This window comes from Marmota marmota, unplaced genomic scaffold (genome assembly GCF_001458135.2).
Source record: "Marmota marmota marmota unplaced genomic scaffold, marMar, whole genome shotgun sequence".
Taxonomy (NCBI): Eukaryota; Metazoa; Chordata; class Mammalia; order Rodentia; family Sciuridae; genus Marmota; species Marmota marmota.
Window position 1 is genome coordinate 13,480,116 of NW_025999960.1, and position 22,771 is coordinate 13,502,886.

Below are 22,771 nucleotides of genomic sequence, written 5' to 3' on the forward strand. Positions count from 1 at the left end.
ATAGAGAGAGAGAGAGAGAGAGAGAGAGGAGAGGAGGAGGAGAGGAGGGAGGGGGGAAGGAAGGGGGGAGGGGATGACTCTGAGCAGATAATGACAAAGGAGACAATGCTGTCTCCAAGTTTATTACTGTTTGATGTTTACTGGGACAACTGGAATCACCTTCTATACTCTTTGCCAATCAGGTGTTCAACTCCTCCTTCACTTCAGGAAGTGGAGTTTTTGACTTTACTTGCTCTTCTCTAGAACTGTCTTGGTGGCTATGCTATTTAGGGGTGTTAGTGCAGAAAGATCAGGACAAATGCAAACTTCACAAATCAGCTCAGAGCTTTATTCAGGAATGAAGTTTCACACAGGGGCAGGGGATGCAGGGACGAAATGACGCCATGGTGGGACCCACTTTCCTGGTAGAAAATGAGCCCCCGAAAAAAAGAAAGGGCCTGGGCTTCTATAGGTTATTCTGAGAGGTGGTCTAGTGAGCATATCAGTTTTCTTTGGGCGCCCAGGAATTTGGAGTTTGTTCTATCAATCAGTGAAGGGGTCAGTTTTAGTGCTTAGGAATTTGGGGTCTTTTTTACAGGGCAAAATGGGAGGGAGTCTAGGGTCAGTGGTCAGTTTCTGGGATTTATCTTACTGGCCTGATGGAGAGCCAGGGGTCAGTGGTTGGTATTTGGAAAGAAGTTTTTACAGAAGTGAAGCCAGATTTAAAGCTAGGTAGGTAGTGTAGTTAGGTAAATCGAGTCTAATATAAGTAAGATAAACAAAATGGAGGCCATTATTGAGAATGTAGTCCAGGAAAGCAGAGCAGCACTTGGGGAAGTTGAAATGTTAATGTCCCCAAGGCCCTGGAGCCCTTCCTAAGGAAATGTTAATGAAGCAGCTCCCAGCAAACTGGGAGGTGCTAATCCAAAAGCTGCCCCAGGCCCTTTCTGCCCAGATTACTCCTCCAGCCCACCTATTCCCCGGACCTTTTGGCCTTCCCACCTGCATTCTATCACTGCAAGATAACAGAAAACAAAGGATAGGAGTGTGGGGAAGCTGAAAGAAGATTTTAGCTATAAAAAAGGGAAGACCTCCCCCTTCCATGGATTCCAACTTTTGGGTCCCCTTTTTCCTCTGGGGAGAAGTCTTTTCTGCTGTCCTTTAATAAGCTTCTATTTTCCACTCTACACTTGCCTCGGCGTGCTTCTCTGGTGTTATACTTCAGCATTCGGGGAAGCAAGGACTCATCACAGGTAAACAGCAGTAACAGAAGGATTAATGCTTTGATCTCTTCCCAAAGACTGCCTTTCCAGGTTTGACGGACACTTCTTCCTCAGGGTTTGTTTTATTCACCGGGAAAGAATGTACTGGGAAAGGATCAGTGCTCTCAATGTATGGCTTTCCTTCTTACTCCCCTTTTCCCAGGTCTCACTACTTTTGGGGTTTGTCATTTTCTACATGTAATAAGGGGTGCTTCATCTACAAGTCAAACCCATGTTAAAGTGGGCGCTGGGGTCAATAGCTGGTCAGAAGTTACCTTAGTGTGCTGTTAAAGGAATCTTCCTTCCCAGATAAATAGAGACGACTCTAGCTCCACATCAACATCAATGGACCCTGCCAAGTTTATCCCATAAATTCTTTTCTCTTGACATGTTTTCCCATTAGCTCCTTTGCTTCTGCTTATTTATTTATTTTATGAATGAACTACTACCCTTTGCTTTCTACCACCCTTTGCTAGTTACTACCTAACCCTGGGATAATATCACTGGTTGGTTTGAGTAGCCTATTAGATTGCTTGAGAAGTAGGGAGCTAGCAGCTGGGCTTATCTGGTAACACCAAGAAGAGCCAAAGCAAAAATTGCATCTAATTAGCTTCTTATGAAAGGAAGGCCCGACTGCCCCCCTCCCCCCCAGAGCAGCCTGAGGCCACAGGGACCTGCCCTCCAGCCACCCAGCCTACTGACGGAAGTGCTGTCTCTCTTGATAGGTCCAGGATGACTCAGCCGACCAGCACGTGACCAAGCAGAGCTCCCAACAAATTTTTTCTCCTCTTAGCAAGGGTGCCAGTGGGCCATGCCCACAGACCTCCCTTCCTTCCTCTTCCCATCTCCTCTGGACCCAAGGATGAATGGAGAGGACAAGGAAACCTTCTTTGCACAAACAGGTAAGGATTCATTCAGCGCCTAAAGAAATTGCATCCACCCCATGACATACACTGAGGACTTACTCAGACAAAACATCTGGGGGCTTTTTTCCATTTGGGTTTTTCCATTTAAAGAAATCGTAAGCTCTTTCTCTGGTTTTCTTTCACAAACTAAGCATATGACAGGCCAGGGTTGCAGATTTTTCTTAGCCTACTTCCTCCTAAAATATCAGTCTGTGGTTAATCAAGCTCTGTGAATGAGAATTTCTCCTTCAGACATTGTGGGCTAACACGGTTCTCTGAACCCCCACCATTTGCTGGGTTTTCTTTCCCCTCTGAGGAGTGTAAGCAGTCACCAGAAAGCTTTTTAAAGAAAGGAAGTATAAGAAATTTTTCCATGCTCCTGACCCTTTGAGTCTACAAGTTGTAGGACTCCTGAACCTGCTGTCTCTAGACTAAAGCAGCCACACACTGTTGACCGAGTGTCAGCCCCTGTTCCCTTCCAAGTAATAAGTCAAAACAGCCTGCTTGAGGTGGCTACAGTTAATTTGCACATACATCACTACTGCAGGTGTGGCATCTGTGCCTTCCGGGGTGCAGTGAGGCATCCCATGCTGGTGGTGAGTGGAGAGCAGGCAGGCAGACCCCAGGTTGATTCACACCTTGTTCCTTACCATTTGACTGACCTCAGGCAAACCGAGTTCTTTCTCTCCTCATTTTCCCCGTGGAGACAGTAATGCCTACCCTGCGGGTGCTCTGAGGTAACTAATGGATATATTATGCTTGGATATAAAGGAGGCTCTCAATAAATGGCAGCAATATTTATTATTGTTGATTTTGTAAAAAGATTTACTACCCCTAAAGCACTTGGAACAGCGAGTAGTGTTGGTCATGACTGTTATTATCTAAGGGGCTGGGGATGCCTTGTCAACAGGATCTTCAGGCTTCTCCTAGGAATGGTTCTGGATCTGGCTAATGTGCCTAAGGCAGAAAGGCTGGTCTCTTCAGAAACATTTCAGCGTGGTTGAGGAGGTGAAATTGGGCCTATGGAAGGAAGTGAAATTGTAAGGTCTGCATCTTAGAAAGAGCAAAGACCACAGATTAGAGAATGGACCCGGAGGAAGAAAACTATGGCCCGAAGAATTAGGAAGCCACAGCAGGAGTCCATATTTGAACTGGACTCTTGGTAGAGGCTGTGGAGGGGAGAGAAGTGGACTGTGGATCAGAGTGGTTTCAGAGGTATGGTCTACTCTTTTATGGTGGACAAAGGGGAGGAAGGAGCCACAGAGGATCTTGAGATTTCTGTCTGGTCCAATCAAGGGGATATTGATCTCACTTATTGAGAGAAGGTACAGACTTGAGAAATAAAATAATTCACTTAGCATTTATTTTAAATTGTTTCTTTGCATAGACACAGAGTTTATTCAATCAGCAGCAAAGAGACATTCTTGCTAGGCTCAGTGGTATCCACCTGTAACCCCAGAAACTTGGGAGACTGAGGCAAGATGATCACAAGTTTGAGGCCAGCTTCAGCAACTTAGTGAGAGACCCTGTCTCAAAATGAAAAGGCTGGGATGTAGCTCAGCGGTGAAGCACCCCTGGATTCAATCTCCAGTACCAGCAGGAAAAGAGAGAGAGAGAGAGAGAGAGAGAGGGATTTCTTTGCTCTTGGTAATTCTTGTATATTTTAGAACATTGGATACCAAGTATTGTGCCTTGCTGAGAGAGGCATCAGGTGAATATATTTTATCTAATGAAGAAAGAAAGGAAGAACAGAAGATACCAAAAATATTAAGCTATTTCTACCTTACTAGATGAAGCAACTTCACATTCAAGAATTTAGCTTTTAATAACATTTTTTAAAATATTTTTTTGAGTTTTAGGTGGATACAATATCTTTATTTTATTTTTATGTGGTGCTGAGGATCGAACCCAGTTCCTCAAGCCACAACCCCAGCTCCTGCTAATAACATTTTAAAATTTGAGAACATTTGCTTTATAAATATATGTCTTTGGGCACAGTGGTGCACACCTGTAATCCCAGCAGCTAAGGAGGCTTAGGACGGAGGATCACAAGTTCAAAGCCAGCCTCAGCAATTTAGCTAGGTCCTAAGAAATCTGGATGTCTCAAATAGAAAATTTTTAAAAGGGCTGGGAATGTGGCTCAGTGGTTAAACACCCCAAGTTAAACACCCCTGGATTAAAAAAAACAAAAACAAACAAACAAAAAAACTTAATAAATAAATGTAGTATGACCAAGTTTTAGATAATTTTAAAAATTGGGAAAATTACTGCATCTGTAATGCTACCACTTAAGTAAATGAATGGTTGCATTTAGTTTTAACAAAGATAACAGCACCACTGTTATAGTTAATCGATAATGCCACTTAAAAGCACCAAGTTTTTGAACATCCAGATTTCTTAAATTGACAATGTTGTTGATAGAGCTGTAAAGTATGACAAGTTAAAAATAAAGATTAAAGGCATTTTTAAGAGAAATTTTTGAAGTACAGATTATGAGTATAAACCATAAAGAAGATTCTCTGCCAGCTTCTGCTGATCAGGTCCTTCTGGTATTTTTCAGATCTAAGGGTAAAACTTCTTTGTGTGCATGGTTTATGGCAGCATGGATTGAGGAAAGGAAAATTTGTTGTAACTAAAAAATAGCTGTCATCTGACTAGAAATAAAACATAGAGGATCTGAGAGCTCCCAGCCTGGGATTTGACAAAGCTGTGCTCTGAAAGATGTAGTAATCAGGTGAATGTAAGGGAGGGAAGTGGACAATGGAATAGGAAGTTACCAGGGGCTAGGGAGTGGGGAGCAGGGCGTGGGGCTGTTCAATGGTACAGAGTTTCAGATTTGCAAGATGAAAAAAGGTCTGGAGATCTGTTTGACAAGTATGAATAGACCAAATACTGACCTGCACATTTTAAACAAGTGGTTAAGTCATTAAAAGAGAGAGAAAAACTGGAAGGAGAGAGAACTGGAATCAGGAAACTATAAGCTAGTGATTTAGTCTTCTAATGCAATATAATATTATTTAGAGGTGAGGAATAATGCTACATAATGTAAGCCCCAATTCTCCTTTCTCATTAAATTATTTAGGCTTGGTAAAAAAGATTTATGATCTTTTTTTTTTTTTTTTTTTGTACCAGGGATTGAACCCAGGGACACTTAACCACCGAGCCACATCCCAAGCCCTTTTTTAAAAATTTTATTCTGAAACAGGGTCTTACTAAGTTGCTTAGGGCCTTGCTAAATTGCTGAGGCTGGCTTTGAATTTGGGACCCTCCTGCCTCAACCTCTAAGCCTCTGAGCCAAAGGTTTATAATCTTTAAAAAATAAATAAATAAAATCATGAACTGTGGCTGTGGAACTATGGGTCCAGGATCCAGGAAGCCGGGTCCCTGGTCCAAGTTCAGCCTGACTGTGTGGTTCCAACAGTTGCTCAGTCTCCCTGAGCCTCACTTGGCCTCAGGATGGTTTCTGTAGTCTTCTCTCCTGCAGAGACTGTTCCTGCAGGGAGAAGGTCACACAAGTCCACGGAGCTGGGCCTATCAAATAGGGTGCCTGTCGGTATTTATGTTTTATTTTGTACTTTGTCCTTTAAAGTATTGTTTTATACTACAAAAGCAAGGATGTCCGTATACTATTTCAGAAAATCCCAGTCCCAGAGCACGCATACCAGCTGCCAAAGGCAGCAGGAGATGTGAGACCAAAAACAGAGGCAGATGGATCTATAGTGCACAAAGGGAATTTATCAGAGCCTTAAGGACAGAGAGTGTCTTGGGCAGCAATAACACATGTGAATCCCCACACCCCAAGGCAGGAGGAAGGGGTTTTTGCACTAAGCGAGATAAAGGTGGGCTAGAGTCAACTGATAAACCTGACTTCTCTCAAAACAGTTAAGAAACAGTCTGGAGCCGGGGACAGTGGTGTATACCTATAATCTTAGACTCCCTAAGCAACTCAGTGAGACCCTGTCTCTAAAATACAAAAAAAGGCTGGGGGTGTGGCTCAGTGGTTAAGCGCTCCTGGGTTTAATCTCCAGATCAAAAAAAAAAAAAGAAAAAGAAAGAAACAGTCTGGGTGTCAGTGGTCAGGACACCACGCTCGGCTGACTATCCTAACAACTTTGTTTGTCTATAGAGCTTGGGATGTGTGCCAGGGTCACCTGATAGTCAAAAAGGTGGCTATGACCAAAATGACTTAGTTTTGTTGAACTAGACTCCTCCATCTACTAATGCCTAGAATAAACTGAGCATTTACTAAGTGCCCAGCATTCTATTTAGCACTTTGCATGTTCATCTTTGAAATCAGAAAGGACACAGAGGGGTTGAGTATCATTCCCATAGTCATACAGCTCTCGGGTTAAGGAACTTGGGACTCTGAACTCGACTTTTTAGCCTCCAAAGTCATGCTCTGAACTACTAAGCTACTAAGCTACAGAATGCAGGATTTGCATAAAACATAATACATCTAAGAAAACTTGCAGAAAGGTTAAGAAATCCTGACAGAAGAGGATCTTTTATAAATTTACTTCTCAGGGCTGGGGTTCTGGCTCAGTGGTATAATACTTGCCTACCATGCATGAAGCCCTAGGTTAAATCCCCAGCTCCACAAAAAATAATGGTAACAATAAAAATAATAAATAAAAATAAATTCACTTCTCATCTCATCCATCCTGCATAGTGAAACCTCTGATTTGGTTTGGGATGAAACCTCTGATTTGGCTTCTCAACCCATAACCTCCCAAATCCCTACAACCTTAGCCTTGCAATAGAAACAAATTATTTATTCTTATGTCCTTGAAAGTGCTAAATGCAAATGCTTTGAAGAGAAATTATCAAAAGCATGCAGGCTGTTAAAGTCATACAAGAAAAAAAAATTGTTTTGTGATTTGCCAAATTTTGTCACGTTTTTAAGGCATGGATCTAAATACAAACACACCAACTGGCTGTAATAAATGCATCTATAAGTAAATATTTAATGAGCTGATTTGTGGCCTGTGTATAGCATTCCATTCCAAGAAGATAAGAAAAATAATCATGTTCCTTAAAATAGAAAATGTGGATAAAATGATCGTGGCTTTCATAAAGTTCAATTAATCTGTGACTGAAATTATTAAAAGGTTGTTGATATTAAGGGAATATTATTTTTGCCCTTATACCCAGAATATTTTTCACTGCCTAATTAAAATTTTTCATTTTTATGGTTTTGGTTTCACATAAATCATCATTTTAAGTAAATTATAATTTTGGAACATCATATGAATGTACATTAATACAGACCAAAAGGCAAAACTCTAAGCTTGACTATAATTTTTTGCCTACTCTGCGCCTATACCCATGTAGCTAGGTCAGAGGAGAGAAAACCAAGGGACGCAGCTACCACCTGACGTGACCTCTTCACGTTGCTCAGAGTTACAGCCTCTCTTATGCTTCCCCAGATGAGTATTTCGTGTCTTCTGTTTCTCCATCTTCTAATATCACCTTCCCCACCATCACTATCAGCTGATGACCTGATGTGTTCCTGACCAAGGACAATCCCTCCACCAGGTACTAGATCACACCTTTTTTAAAAAAAATTTTTAGTTGTAGATGAACACAATACCTTTATTTATTTATTTTTATGTGGTGCTAAGGATCGAATCCAGGGCCTCTCACGTGCTAGCCAAGTGCTCTTCCACTTAGCTAACCCCCAGCCCATAGACCACACCCTTTTTTAACCGACATTGCTCCATCAGTCCTGCCCTATTCCCCATCCCCCCACATCAACTGCTTTTCCCTGTTTACTGGATCATTCCTGTAAGCATACAAGCCAGCTATCATCATTCCCATCTTAAAAGCCCATAAAACTTTCATAACTCCACTTTGCTCTCCAGCAGACAATCAGATCCATTTTCTACTACTTCTCTATTTGTAGCAAAACTCCTTGAGCCAGGTACTGTCCCCAATCCTATTCCTACTCTCTCTTGAAGCATTCCAATTAGCCTTTGTCCCCACCCTCCATCAAGGCCACCAATATTCAACATGCTGTTATTACCAGTGGTTTTAACATTCCGCTTGACTTATCAACTGTCTCTTCTGAATCTTTCCTGGAAACACTTTCTCTTCTTCACTTCCAAAGCCCCACAGTCTTATGGTTTTCCCGATTCACTACCATGTCTTCTCAGAATCAGTCACAGCTTCACCCTCATCTCCCAGCCTTCCTATATCTGGACTGTCCTGGGGTTCAATTATTGAGACTCTAATTCTTCTCTAGTTTCACCAAATCAAGTTGAAATTCCTGCTAGGACCTCTCTAAACTCCAGACTTTTAGATTCAAATGCCCATTCAACCTCCCTAACAAGCTCCAAATGAAACACTTGACTTTCACTCTCCATACCTGTTTCTCCCTATTTTTTTCCTCCTCAGGAAATGGCTCAGGCCAAAAAACCAAGGACCCATCCTCGTCACCTCTTCTTACACTGCACCCTCTCCCCACTGGCAAATTCTATTGCCTCTATTTTAACACTACATCCAGAATCAGACCACTTTTCATCCCTTGGCCAATGGCACTCTGATCCAAGCCACAACTCCCTCAATATTCAGGAACCTCCTTCTTGGTCCTCTCAGCCACAATCTTTGCCCCATACAATTTTCTTAATGGAGCAACAAGCATGACCATGTTAAAATTGGTGAGAAGTGTCATTTTTCTGTTCAAACCCTTCACAATGCCTCCCCAAATAAAAGCCCATGTCTTTTAGATGGCCTGTGATCTGTCCCCCTTTCTTCCTTGATTCTTTTTCCTTCCAACCTAGTCAGACTTGCCTCCTGACTGCTTCTTCTCACAGAATGTGTCTTCCCCAGAGTTCACCATAGTTTGCTCTAACACCTTCCTCAGGATTTTACACATTTGTTGTCTTCTCCAGAAGGCTTTTTCAAATCACTTTTATTTAAAATGCCAACTTATGCCTCAAGCAGTAGCAGTTGACTGTACTCATAGCAACTCCGGAGTCTGAGGCAGGAAGATCATAAGTTTGAGGCTGGCCTCAGCGACTTAGTGAGACTCTGTCTCAAAATAAAATTTAAAAAAATGGCTGGGGGTCTAGCTCAATCAATGGTAGAGTGCCCTGGGATTCAATCCCAAGTACTACCAAAATTTTTTATTTAAATAAAAATAAAATGCCAACTCATAGTCCCTGCAATCTTCTCACCCAGCACTTATTATCCTCTGGTCTTTCACCTATTTATTATTTTATGTATTATTTAATTGTCTGCCTTCCCCAACTCAATTATGTAAGGTCAAGGCCTTTTTTTTTGTTTTGTTTTTTCTGCCGTGTGTGGTGGCACATGCCTATAATCCCAAGAACTCTGGAGGCTGAAGCAGGAGGATTGCAAATTTGAGGCCAACCTTTGTGCCAGGGTCCTGCCCTTACAAGATCTAGGGAGTCCTGGAGGAAGAGTGGGTTGGTAAAAGAAGCAAGACCGCGTGCTTGCCTTGCATGCACAAAGCCCTGGGTTCAATCCCCCAGCACCACCAAAAAAAGAAAAAAAAAATTCATGGGTTGGAGTTGTGGTTCAGTGGGAGAGCACTTGCCTGGCATGTATGAGGCCCTGGGTTTGATCCTCAGCACTGCATATAAATGAATAAATAAAATAAAAAATACATTTACATATATATATATATATATATAGAGAGAGAGAGAGAGAGAGAGAGAAGAAGAAGCAAGACAAAACACTGTGGTTGCAACTTCAAACAGTCTTCAGAAAGATCTTCTGCTCCCTGTGGAGCCTTTTATTCTTTTTTGTTCTTATTTTTTTTGGGGGGGGGCGGGGTTTCAGGGATTGAACTCAGGGGCACTCAACCACTGAGCCACATCCCCAGCCCAATTTTGTATTTTTTATTAGAGACAGGGTATCACTGAGTTGTTTACAGCCTTGCAGTTGCTGAGGCTGGCTTTGAACTCACAATCCTCCTGTCTCAGCCCCCGGGGCCGCTGGGATTACAGGCATGCGCCACAGCTCAAGGCTCTTGTATTCTTAAATACACTTTTTCAGATGGTTAACAGGTGGCCTTATGGCCTGATTTTCCTGATTTACATATTTCCCTTGTGAGTTCCACAACCTTTTAGCATGCATTCTACTTTTACATGGAACATGGATCACGCTTCTATTTTTGCTTTTCCTTTTGATCTTTTACTAAGCTATGATTAACCTTTTAAACTGCTAAAGAGTTTCTTTGTTCCTTGGTCAAGGTACACCAATTTTTGAACCTTTGTAACCTCTAACTAAAGGGCAGATTCTGCACTGTCAGTCCATTTTCCATTTACATTAACTATATGTCTTCCATTTTCGTCAGGTATTCCCATAAATGGCAAGGGAGGGTCTGTGGGTAAGGGGAATGTATTCTGATTAGCTTCCCTGCCCCTAGGAGGGTACCATAGTCTTCCTTGAATTAAATAAGCTATAAAAGGCGGGCCTTGCACTGTTGGCACAACAATTCTTTTCCTGTGATTAGGCTTACGCACAGGTTGCACTTTTGGATCAGGAGACCTAGTAGAAAATGTCAACTGTGGAGCAAAGAGTTCTTGTAATCTACGCTTTTCCCAGAAATCCTGGTCTGGGACTACGTATTTGTGTTTACTTATATTCTAGATAACGTTAGTCTTAAAACAAATCTCAGGACATTTTTTTTGTCATATTCTTAGTCTCCTTCTGGGAACTTTCCCAAACATTCTAACAACATATGTTTTTAGTTTGGATTGAGATGCTTCCTGTTAACCACATTAATATTTCCAGGATCAGAGCAGCCATAGCACCCCATGGTTTTGGTTTCCAGATGTGTCGGCCCTGCTGCAATATCTCCCACGCTGTGACCCTGTCAGACAGCAGGGGCAGGAACACCTTCACCACCTTAGCAACTTGGACCCTGTCTCAAAAAAAAAAAAAAAAAATGGCTGAGGATGTAACTCAGTGGTAAAATACCCCTGAGTACAATTCCCAGTACACAAAAGTCTTATTCACTACTTTATCCTTACTACTTAGAATAGTGCCTATCAGAATTATTTTTATTTATTATATTTTATTTTTTGACTGAAATAAAGAGAGAATGACTAAATGGGCCATGGTTAATGATACAGAGCTCCTTTTATATACAGTCCTGTGGACACCGTATTCTGGGTTTGTTTTCTCAATCTTTGCATCTATCTAGGTTGTGTTATTATTATCACCATTTTGTAAATGAGAAAATAGTCACAGGGGAATTAAGTGACTGCCAAGGTCATGCAGCCATATGACTAAAAGGGTTTTTAAACCCAAGTCTGTTGGCTGCAAAGCCAGAGACTCTCACAGCTCACTTGCTTCACAGCATCACACCTTTAGCTTCAACCCATACCATGAGCAGACATGCTATCACCACGGCTCACCATAGGCCCAGGTTGGTCATGGTGCTGCCTCCCAGAACAGATTTGTCTGCCTCTTGTGGCAGGCTGCTGTGAGGAATGGGTTTCCTATATCATTTTAAATATCTGCGTGTTTGAAACAATCTGTTTACCAAAGCATTTCTACAGTTTAACATCCATTCTAAGTGAAGCCTATACCCAAACAACTGCCTTTAATAAAAAGCAATATTAGATCTTCAAGAAGAAAGGAAGAGAGAATAATATATCTCAGAAAGATATAGAACATCTATATAGAAGCTTTTAGGCACAACAGGCAAGAAGAAAGAGGCAGGCAGTATTGCTTCTAGAAGAGAAACAAGGATTTGGAAACCCAAAGTGTGCATGACTCCTTCTCACTCATGCTTCTTATGCCCTTCGAAGTTTTGTGCCATGTGCATGCATTACCTTCTAAAAATGAGCAACATAATTTAAGAATGACAATGATGACAGTGCACCCTGTTTGGCCTCCCACTGAGGAGGCAGCAAAGGTCACACACTATGCAGTTATAAGAGTTGGCTCCAGCCTGCCTGCTCTGTCAAGATCACACGTCACCCAAGTTCTGTTCTCTCCGTGCCTGTTTCATCATCTGCAGAGTGAAGATAACAACGAGAGCTGACTTTATGAAAGAAGGTCTGTATGAGAACGCACATTTGAGGGACAAAACATTTGTAAGTTGTCATCTTTGAGGAAAAAGTCAAATGTGGTGAAGAAAAACAGACAACTCCCCAAAACTTTTGGAGAATGAAATGGAGCCAGAATCACAATAGAAGCTGGAACAGTTATCGTAGCTGTTAACATTGTGTTAGTCCTTTTTCTGCTGCTGTACAAAATACCTGAGAAAAATCAACTTAAAGGAGGAAGGATTTACTTTTGGCTCATGGTTTCATAAGTTTTAGGCCATGGTCATTTGGCTTCATTGCTTCTGGGCATGTGGTGGGCAAAAACACCATAGTAGTGAGCATATAGTAGAGTAAAACTGATCACCTCATGGCAGCTGGGTTGCAAAAAGGGAGAGAGAAAAGAAGAAAACAAGAGAACAAGATAGATGCTTCCAGGGCACTTCTCCAAGGACCTACTTTCTCCAACTAGGCTCTACTTCCCAAACTTCCACCAATTCCCAACAGCAAAATAAAGTATGACTCCATCAATGAATTAATCCATTAATGAAATCAGAGCTTTCATGAATGAAGGCTCCAAAGACTCCCACCTCTCAGCTGCTACCTTGGGGATCAAGCCTTCAACACACCTAGCTGTTGAGGTATATTTCAAATCCAAATCGTATTACAATGTTCTTTTATTTGTTTTACTTTATTTTGTCCTGGGGATTGAACAACGGGGCTGCTTCACCACTGAGCTACATTCCCAGCCCTTTTCATTTTTTATTTTGAGACAGGTTCTCACTAAATTCGCCCATTCTGTCCTTGAACTTGTGATCCTCCTGCCTCAGCCTTGCAGTCGCTGGGATTTGATATGTGCCAAAGTAGCCAGTTATCATGATTAACTCTTTTTTTTTTTTTTTTTAAAGAGAGAGAGAGAATTTTAAATATTTATTTATTTTTTAGTTTTTGGCGGACACAATATCTTTGTATGTGGTGCTGAGGATCGAACCCAGGCCGCGTGCATGTCAGGCGAGCGGGATACCGCTTGAGCCACATCCCCAGCCCCATGATTAACTCTTAGAAGCAAGAAAATCTTTTGGATGACCTTAAACAACTTCATTTTAAATTTAAACAGCATAAGCCTGATGATTATCCTTTTGCATTAGTCCAGCTCTTCTGTTCTCTGTGATGATAAGAGGAATTTTACTCATGCACCCGTAGCTTGTTATTTTATTCTCACAGTGCACAGGCTAGCTGAAATCTAAAACACTTGAAAGATTTGCCACTCACAGAATTGCTAGGATAAAATAATGGCAGATTTTTCGAGTTATGAAATGCGAATTTTAAAATATCAGGGGTTCTAGATTGCAGCCCTTCCCTTCCCGGAGACACAGTAATGATTGCATTCAAATTCATGGGAAAGAATGTTAAAGTAATTTGACCGGTGGCTCTAGATAGGAAGATGAAAACAATGAGTAATGAAAACTGCACCATTTTATAGGTCATCTTATCTAAGTAGCATGGTATTTAAAAAACAAAATCAAAAACAGAGCATGGAAGGCATGTAATTCAGGACTGTTTTGGAATCTGTTAGTCTTGTTTTTAAATTATTTTATACTATTTAATGTTATGGAGGTTGCAGGTAAAGCTCAATGATAGAGCAACTGCTTAGCATGTGCAAGGCCTGGGTTCAATTCCGGGGGTGGGGGGAAGAATTAATGTAATGGAAAAATTCTCTATCCTAAAGTGTTTAAAACACTATAGAAGTCTCACTATTTTGAGAAAAGTTTTCTTTCTTTTTTTTTTTTCTGATTAATTTCCTCCTTTTCTTTCATTTTGGTATTTGTACAAGAGGAGATAATGTTTCTCCCCCTAAATACTACCATTCCAAACAAAAAACAAAAGCCCTGTGCTTATCTGGTCAATCAAAGAACCATTTCCTTCCAAGCACACGGTCCTGCTTGAGTTACCTGCTGGTTTTCAATGGAAGCAAGGGAGAAGCTCTGTGGCTTGCTATGTTTAGCTGGGGACTTAGCTCAGTCCTTTAATTTTCTTTGTTTTCCCCTAGCTATTCCCAGGGCTAATCTTCCAACAAGAGGGCAGAATCAAGTGAAAGAATTTGAAAGTGTTTTGTAAACCATAGGTGCCACACTAAGGTACAGGATCTCTGTTCCTAAGCACAAGTTAAAACACAAATACCATCTCCCTAGCAGTCCTTTCTCACTTCCTCCCTCTGGCTTCTAACAACCCTTTTGGCCTTGGAGGCACAATGCAAGGGAGAATAATAAGAGCTGGGGAACTGACTTGTTAGAATAAAAAAGAGTTGAGATAAGTTACATTCCAATTACTGAGAAAGGTGAAGTAAAAACAAGTTCAGAGCCAATTTTCAGGAAGATTCTGGGGTTTGGGGGAATTTTTTTCAGTATTTATTTACCACTTCATATTTTCATATATACCAAAGCCTTGAAGTCATAATTCATCCATTTTCGAAAGCAAGAAACTGAATGCTGACCCGTGTCATTTGCCCCACATGCCACCGGAAATGGCATCACTCCCCAGACGCTGGTTTGTAAATGCAGCACCACCCAGAGGTGAACTTATTTACCCTGTATGCCAGACTCTAGGCCACTCTGATCTACAGCCTGGAAAGTTCTCCAACTAGGGAAGAGATCTAGAATCAACTGAGTGATAATATTTTAAAACCACCAATTGCTTCAATGAGTAAGTACTTTGAGGTTTTTCCCATTTTCTTTTAACATTCATTTTGCATTTCTAACTTCTTACAGTAAGTGCCAAGAAAGGAGGATCCCAGTTCTTGGGCACTTAGGAAGGTATCACTGTCTCATCCAGCCTCTCCTAACAGCACTGAAGAGTCAGCTGTTACTTAATAATGAAGTATTAATGATTGATAAACTACTACATTTCTAAAAATGGGGTGCGCCAGGAAACAGCCAGTTTAGTTGTGAACTGGAGAAAGGATGTGAAGTGCCTATTTTCTGTGCAATCTTGTATGTTGTGGTTGACCACAAAGTCTTGGCCTCAGGTTTGATTCACAGCCTTGTCTTTTGTAAAACTGGATGATCATGGCCATAGGCAGATAACTCCATCTTTTAACCTTGATTTTTGATGTGTAAAATGGAAAAAGATAATGTAATAATTTCTTAGCATTCTTAAGACGAATAAATAAACAAGCAGATAAAGGACTTAAATCCTGTTGGAGGTAAACAATGTCTCTAAACCACTACTGTTGCTAAATAGTTAAGTACTGACTATAACTGGAAAGCTCTCGTTGACGCTAAGCCCACCCCCTCATATGCTGAGGTAGCTCAGAACAGCAGTGACACTGGACATGTGTGGAGCTCACAGAGCATTCTATTTGATTTCCACAATTTACTCCAAAGTGGGCAATGCAGAACTGTTGCTTGGTTTTGGGGACTGGGGGACAAGGGAGAAGCAGATAGTTCTGCTGGGCATGACCACAGAAAGAAACACTCCAAACTTGGAGCTCAAAAGAGAAGAGCCATGGCTTTCCTCACCCCTTGAACCTTGTCCCTCCTCCTGTTCTGAGGCATGAAGCTTGAAACCAGGCAAGTCACCAGTGCCACTGACAACAGATAGATGAGCGGTGGGAACACAGGTCTCCAGGTCCCTCTGTGAGACAGTGTAGGTAGAGACAAAGCAGGCAGAGACCTGCTCTTAGAGACCTTTTGTTTTTTCTTGGTGGTGACAGGGATTCCATTCCTTGTGCTTGTTAGGCAAGAGCTCTACCACTGAGCTAGGCCCCCAACCCCTGAACCTCATTTTTAATTCACAATGTTTTCCCACAGAAACACTATTGCACGCAGAACTCAAATACTGCCGTGTTGAGGACTACAACAATAATAAATTATGCTCATTTTTAAAGTACCTTTGCGTAATTTCCCTGAAAGAACACGACCATTGGACAGGTGGAAACCCAGGCTTGCTGACTCAGCCCTGTGTTCCTGGCACAGATTGAATGGGCTTTTGTGGCCAGTCCTGGAGACACCAGAATCCAGCTTGATCACTGGTTGAAAGCAAGCAGTCATTATTAGCTACCCAATATTTTCTTCAACCATGGGAACTTTTTATCCAGTCATGGGTGAGAATCTCAAGTTGTAACATGAGTATAGAATTTCTTGAAACAAAAATAGAGCTTCAGTGCAGAACTGGGTTTTCCATTGACCCTGAAGAGTTCTAGAAGCTAATAATCTGATGAAAATTTAACTAAGTTAACTTCATACCCGCTTTGTTTCCTCATAGAAAAATTTTAAGCTGTGCACAAAGTGTTATTTTGAATAACAAAGATAAAAGGTACATACAGATTTTTTTTTTTTCTAGAGAATTACTTTTTCCTCCTAATTTCAAAAGTATTTATAGGTGAGGTTTAACAAGCTCAGGGCCTGGTGCCCTATTTTCTCCTAAAGAAAGAAAATAAAACCTTAAACTTTAAGGAAGGCTGAGGCAAGAGGATCCCAGATTCAAGCCAGCCTCAGCAACTTAGTGAGATCCTGTTGCAAAATTAAAAATTAAAAGAGCTGGAGATGTGGCTTAATAGTTGAGTACCCCTGGGCTCTGCAGTGCCACCAAAAAACAAAAACCAACCAAACAAAAAAATCTACTGTCAATAACAGACTAGTTCTGCCAAGATTGTAGGGCAATCTTGGGCAATTTACGTAACCTCTCTCTGCCTCTCTTTACTCACCTGTGAAACGGAGGTGTAGCAGAAGTTCTTACCCCACTGGGTTGTGAGAACTGAACCAGCTGGCACTGAGCCAATATTCCATGACTACTGTTAGGACACTAAAGCCTTGGGTAGTCAGGGGACTAGGCTGGGTGAGAGCTAGTCTGCCATCACAGACTAGGGCAGGCTGGAATTGAGAGGCACACAGGCAGCTAAGTGTAGTAGAAACTAAAATCAAGTGTTAAATAAAGCCCTTTGGCAGAGGAAGGAGAGATTTTTCTGTCCAGGGGAATAGAAAAGGTTCCCTGACAAATTTGCTTTTTTAAAAATCAGTCTTGCTGGGTTCAATGGTGTACACCTGTAATCACAGCGGCTTGGAAGGCTGAGGCAAGAAGATCGAAAGTTCAAAGCCAGCCTCAGCAATTTAGTGAGGCCCTGAGCAACTTAGTGAGACTCTGTCTCAAAATAGAATTTATTTATTTTTTTTTTAAAGGAGGCAGCGGCTGGAGATGTGGCTCAGTCTTTAAGCACCCCTGGGTTCAATCCCTGCCCTCCCCCGTCCCCCCCCAAAAAACTATATCATTTTAGAAATAATATTTTAATCAAACTAAGACAAAAAAACTTAAGGATTAAGAAAGATTAGTGAAAATAAAAAAGACTAACCGTGGACTTACAACAGAAGAAATTTGTCACTGTGCTCAGCTTTTCAAAATATATTGAAAATATATCCTCCTTTGTAAAGTATGTTTTCAAGATACGTATGTATATATGTATATCAAGAAATAGTTGAGCCAGGTGCAGTGATGCATGCATGTAATCCCAGTGGCTCTGAAGGCTGAGACAGGAGGATTGCAAGTTCAAAGCCAGCCTCAGCAAAAAGCGAGGCCCTAAGCAACTCAGTGAGACCCTATCTCTAAAGAAATTACAAAATAGGGCTGGGAATGAATTTCATTGGTTGAGTGCTCCTGAGTTCAATCCATGTAGTCCTCCCACCTTTTAAAAAAGAAATAGTTGAACTGACATATATCAAGGAACTCATCCAAGGATTTTGATGTCTCAGGAATAGTGAAAACAGTCATAAAAAATAAAAATGACTTGCCCCAAGCATTTCAGAGGCAGTTTGTTTTCACCCAGTTACATATCTCCAGTGTTTTAGAGCAATATTATACAGCAGCTCTCCGAAAACCCATGGTGAGAATATGCTGCCCCTATTCCCATCAATGATCAATATTTACCTTTAGGAAGATGGTTCAAAGGTCAAGAGAGAATCATCTCAGGAATTCAGCCACTATTGGATGGGAGGATAAATGAGTATCTACAGAATTTGTTACTTCTCACTCCCCAGTGAACTTTAATCTACACTTGAATATGTCTGGGAGACATGCCTGGACTAGAGAATAGCTGAATTCATTGAGCATTTAAAATGTGGCAGCTTGGTGCTAATGACCTTGCCAATGTTCTTTTCCCCTGGCTTGTTAAGAAATCCATAGTAAGACTTTGCTTGTTAATGGAACAAGGCTTCCTCAAAGCTGGGAGGCTACTCCACTTGTCAGTGAGACAGGATATGAACCCTAGGGATCCAACTCCAGGGCCCTCCCTCTTAGCCACTGCCCCCCTCCCCCCGCTCATTCCTGAGTCATCTGCATACAAATGGTATTGCTATTGATAAGGTGATTGGCCAATTGTCATTATTCAAACTAGGACTCCAGAGCAGGGAGTGGGTGCTATTTATTATTATGCTAGGGAAAACAGGCCCAAACAACTGTAGCAGGCTGGCGGGGAAGTGCTGTCTCCTTACTGCCTGTATGTCTGAGCGTGGATGAACAAAGAAGAAAGAAACCAATTAGTGGACTTTAAGAAAGATCAAGTTTGGGGAATTCCCAGAGATCGAGAAACCTGCCAAGGATCCCGGGAAGAGATACAGGATTGTCACAGACTCATAGTTTCAGCCCAGTTTTTCAGAGGTGGCAAGTCAACAGCACCCCAGCCTCAGGGGCTGGGAACCTAAAAGTGGCCACTGAAAGGGGCAACGAAGAAACCAGTGATGATCGGCAGACAAACAGCTTTGGTTTTGTGGAGCTGGAAACCAAATCAAACCCGGAGGAGGAGTGAGTGGGAGGTAAGGACAGGGACTGGCCAGCGCAAACAACACTTTAAAATGTGGCCTTGAAGCCCAGGAAAAAGATAGGACTGTCCTGGGGGTGGAGTCAAGAAGTTTCCTTTCTTTTTTTGAAGCAAGAAATTAGAATGTATTTAATGATGAAAGCAAGGAGCCAACCTAAGGAGAGTTAAAAAAAAAAATGCAGAATGCATAATTAGCCCCTCACGGGGACATCCTGAAGTGGAGTCCCTGAGAAAGCCGGAGGAGGACCCGAGACCAGCGTGGAAGGATTAACTTTGCTCCTATGTAGGTACATTTCTGCCTTTGTGCACAGGTAAGAAGGGGCTTGTGGGGCTGAAGTTTTCAGCAGAGATTCTGATCGAGGTCCTATGTTTTCTCTAGGAGCCAAATGGGGACGACTTGCTGTGCCAGAGGTTATTACAGGGGCTTAATGTTTGGTGGGAGCTGAACTGGCCCTAATATGGGCTCTCTTTTCATCTTCGCTATTACTCAGACAGGTGATCACATACCTGTTTTACAGAATGGGAAGGTCAGGACGGTGAAGGGGAGAACCAGGTTACTGCCTTCTGATGTCATTCATTCCTGTTAGAGGGGTAATAGGTAGCAAGTTAGCAAATGTTGTTTTCTTTATTGTGTGGTGCTGGGGATGGAACTCAGAGCATCATTCATGCTGGGTAAGCACTCCACCACTGAGCTCTATTCCCAACTCCGAAAATGTAGCTTAAATAATGGCTCACAACATAATATGAACATTTACCATAGACAACATATGATTGGTATCAAATTTTTGTTTTTATGAATTGCTTTGATTATTTACTTTAGGGGATCCCTTTGTAAAAAAAAAAAAAAAAATTCTTTTCCTTAATAAGGCCATTTGAATAAGTGCTCCATAGTTTATCTTTTTTTTTTTTTTCTTTCCGGTACTGAGGATTGAACTCAGAGGCACTTTACCACTGAGCCACATCCCCAGCTTTTTTCTATCTTTTTTTAAAATTTTCCTTCTGAGACAGGGTCTTAATAAGTTGCTGAGGTTGGCCCCCAACTTGCCATCTCCTGCATTGTTAGTCTCCACACTAGCTTATCTTTTGTTTTTATTAAAAAATATCTTTTTATATGGCACCATGAATTTGTACTTCATTCTTTAATTGATTTATTTGTTCTAATTAGGTATACATGACAGCAGAATGCAGTTAAGGATGTTCCTTGCGTTTCTTTCTATTCGGAAATATTTTTAGTTCCCCATGATTACTATGGGGGAAAACATTCTGCTTTCAGAGTTTTTGAACTTGTTAATTTTCAGATTTGAAGTATTTGAAATTCTTCCAAAGATATTTGTTGCAAAAGAATCACAAGTTTAAGAACTGTAGGGATGATACAACTACAAATTAGATATGTGCACAGTGATTCCTGCCTCCACAAAATGAATTTGTAGTCACGTGGTACCCAGTTTGGAGATCATTATTGTAGTTTTTTGGTTTGGGGCTTTGGCACTAGAAATTGAACCAGGAGTGTTTTATTACTGAGATACATCCCCAGCCCTTTTAATTTTTTAACTTTGAGACAGGGTCTCACTAAGTTGCTGTGGATAGCCTCCAACTGTGGTTCTCCTGCCTCAGCAATCTGAGTGGAGTCACTGGGATTAGTTTTTTATTTATTTCACCCGTCAGACCTTATGTGTGTCTAAGAACTACCTGAATAATCAAGTGAAGGATGTGAAGCCATATACTGGGGTTTATAATGCAGGGTAGAGGAACTACTATGATGGTTTGGTAGGGGTGAGAATCAAATTTGCAGGCTGACTTCTGTCACAGCCCTCAGTAGACAAGGGTGTTCTCTAAATTTTTATTGAAATAATAGGCTGCAATGTCGAGATGTATTTAAAGGTGAGGTCTTTGGAGGTGGTGGACTAGAATCGATCTTTCTGGCAGCTGTTTGGCAATTATTTCTCTATTGCATTACTTACCTTAGTATCTTACAGTACTTCTATATAGGTATTTTTATTTGCTCCTAAAACCTCTTTTTAAAATAGTAGGCCTGCATTATCTTCCCCACTTGAGGGATATATGGAGAAATGGATATTAATGAACTTGTTTCAAATTAAAAGATGAGTCCAGAAAACCCTCAAAACATAGGTCATTAAGCTTTTCCAAAGAGAAATTTTAATTGTTAGCTCTTTGTTTTTCTTTTAAAATTTTATATGACATTCAATTTAATTTTTGACAAGTTTAAATAGAAAAATGAAGCAAATGCCAAGAAACCCATAATTCAAACAGGTAAATTCATGAAAAATAATTAGACTTTTATCTGTACCATATATTCCATTAAAATTTAAGGGGATCTTGGAAAGTTCAAGTATTGGTTTGATTTCAAAATAGGTAGTCAGAAGAAATGAACTTTTTATAATTTCAATACCATGTTGCTTTAAGATAGTCATATGCCAGAAACTTTTAAAAATAGCTAAGTACTTCCTACAAGTAATCAAAACAGCATCCTAATTGTTAATGACCATCTCTGACTTAAGACTTATCTGCAGGGTCTCTGGAACAACTAGCCTGTTTCAGTGTCGCTCATCCTCAAAAATTAACCTAATTATTACAAATATTGATTAATGAAAAATAAATGCTATTTGGTTTGTGATGGTTATAAAGCAATAGTTAATGGTTAATAATTCATGGCTTATGAAGTTATTAAAAAATTAATTATCCCCAGGTGGAAAAATATAGGCAAATTGCTTAGGATTTATCATAGAGGTAGCCATTAATACTGCATATTTCTTGCCACCACTTTAATCTAAGTCCAAATTTTGCTTTGAAAAAAGACAAACATGGGGAACTTTTATAACCATGAGGTGGGGAATCACCTTGAAACTTTTTATTTTTGATTTTGAGACAGGGTCTTATTAAGTTGCTGAGGCTGGCCTCAAATTTGTGCTCCTCTTGCCTCAGCCTCCCAAATTGCTGGGATTACAGGCATGTACCACCATTCCTGGCAAGCATTTTTTTCATATTTCACTTATAAGTAGGACTATTAAATCTTCCTGCCTCAGCCTTCCCAGTTGCTGGGATTATAGGTAGGTGTATGGCACTATGCCTGGCTGGAAAAAAAAAAAAATCTTTTAATCCTGCTTTAATTTAAGACTGAAATAACAGAAATAACAGATTGCATGGCTGTCCATACACACCTCCCTCCTCCCCCTCAACTCTTCCAACAGTCTAGGAGACTTCACTTGCATACATCACCATCCAGCTCTTTTTTTGATATCTATCTTTGAATATCCATTTCCTTACCTCTCTCCTTGGGGGATGAGATTGTCTTTTTATACCCACTCCTTGAACCTCCTAGCACAATATCTGGTTCTCCAGGATTTTTAATAATTAGCTTATATTAATCTGTAAAATAGCTTCCAAAACTAATAAGTGAGTTTAGCAAATTTGAAGCAAAGAAATAAGCCTAAGCTTAAAAGACCACTGATTTGGCTTTCAAATCCCTTTTTGTTTCTCTTTTTTTTTTTTTTAATGTTTCTTTCTTTTTTTTCCCCCTTTTTAAAAATTTTTTTAGTTTTCAGTGGACACGACATCCTTTTTTTTTTTTTATGTGATGCTGAGGCTCGAACCCAGGTGAACGCGCTACCGCTTGAGCCACATCCCCAGCCCCTTGTTTCACTTTTTATAAATAAAAAAAGCCTGAAAATAGAAGTTATTTGCCTAAAAAAAAAAAAAAAAAAAAAAAAAAAAAAAAAAAAAAAAAAAAAAAAAAAAAAAAAAAAAAAAAAAAAAAAAAAAAAAAAAAAAAAAAAAAAA

At 40.6% G+C, this 22,771-nt stretch overlaps 1 protein-coding gene and 1 long non-coding RNA gene across 9 annotated transcripts in view; one reads left to right on the top strand and one right to left on the bottom strand.

Annotated features, from left to right (window-relative positions):
• LOC125616649 overlaps window positions 1-22,771 on the bottom strand; it is a 27,902-nt gene that overhangs the window by 1,666 nt on the left and 3,465 nt on the right. Inside the window, exon 2 of the long non-coding RNA XR_007347383.1 lies at window positions 19,481-19,553. This is a non-coding gene — a long non-coding RNA (uncharacterized LOC125616649). The remainder of the gene's footprint in view (window positions 1-19,480; window positions 19,554-22,771) is intronic.
• The window catches only part of Pced1b (PC-esterase domain containing 1B), a 26,421-nt gene continuing 5,605 nt past the window's right edge, over window positions 1,956-22,771 (top strand). Inside the window, exons 1-2 of one of the 8 annotated variants that reach the window (XM_048802589.1) lie at window positions 1,956-2,143; window positions 12,141-14,868. The gene's annotated coding sequence lies outside the window, so the exon portion shown is untranslated. The other 7 variants (XM_048802591.1, XM_015493252.2, XM_048802592.1 and 4 more) reach the window with 7 other exon arrangements.